The 1,024-nt window shown below is 38.7% G+C and overlaps 1 pseudogene; it reads right to left on the minus strand.

The window, feature by feature from the left end:
* Window positions 1-222: 222 nt before the first annotated feature.
* LOC134971451 (5S ribosomal RNA) lies at window positions 223-341 on the minus strand (annotated as a pseudogene).
* Window positions 342-1,024: the final 683 nt, after the last annotated feature.

Genomic DNA, 1,024 nt, shown 5'->3' on the forward strand with positions numbered 1-1,024 from the left:
CCTCCTATAATAAAATTTGATTGTTTATAGATGAAATATTGGAAATTGGTGTGTAGCTTGATTTTCTACTTCTGGTGGATTTCCACGTTGTATACAAATTGTGCATAAATCTTTTTCCTTCTTTATTTTATTCTGGATGTTTTTCCCTGGATGATTGGTCCTCATTCCACTTATATCTCAAACAGGTTGCTCCATATTACCATCAGGGTATTGCTGCATGTTTTATTACTGCACCTAGGGTTCATAAATGGTCCCCCATTTTATTACTTGCTAGGCCCATCCCTCTTAACTTCCAAGTTCGGGATGGGATCGGGTGGTCTATGGATGGTATGGCAGTATTGATTCACATGTTTGCAGCCCCGGTGGTCCTGTTGGGTACTTGTGGTGTTGGTCAGTCTCCCAGGAAGCTGCTGAGTTCAAAGTCGATGTTGAGACCCTTTGGTGCTAGGGTTTGTATATTGTATATCCACTTTGTTTCTTCTCTGGACATGATTCTAATGTAATCTCCACCCTGCCAGGGTATTTGAACTTTCTTAATTGCTATAAATTTCAAGAGACTTCCATCATGCTTGTGATTCCTTTTAAAGTGGTCTGAAACGCTATGTGTCTCTATTTCTTTTTCAATGTTCCTGAGATGTTCATTTATCCTTGTTTTGAGGCTTCATGTAGTTCGTCCTATGTATTGTAGATTGCATGGACAGGTTAAAAGATAAATGACTCCTGTTGTGTCACAGGTCATCTTCTCTTTTATCTTGAAAGTTTCTTTGGTTTCATTGGAAATGAAGTTATTAACTGGTTTGGTGCTTCTATGCTTGCATGTTCTGCATCCTTTACATCTCGTGCAGTGATAGAATCCCGGTATGGTGTCATTTATCCAAGTTTTTTCTTTTTCCTTTCTGTTTTCAGGTAAAAAGCTAGAAACTAGTTCTTGTTTTATGTTTGGTGCCTTCCTGTAAATGATCCTTGGTCGATCTTGTATGTACTCTTTGATTTCCACATCACGTCTAAGTAGAGGCCAGTTCTT

The sequence above is a fragment of the Pseudophryne corroboree genome, chromosome 11 (genome assembly GCF_028390025.1).
Source record: "Pseudophryne corroboree isolate aPseCor3 chromosome 11, aPseCor3.hap2, whole genome shotgun sequence".
NCBI lineage: Eukaryota > Metazoa > Chordata > Amphibia > Anura > Myobatrachidae > Pseudophryne > Pseudophryne corroboree.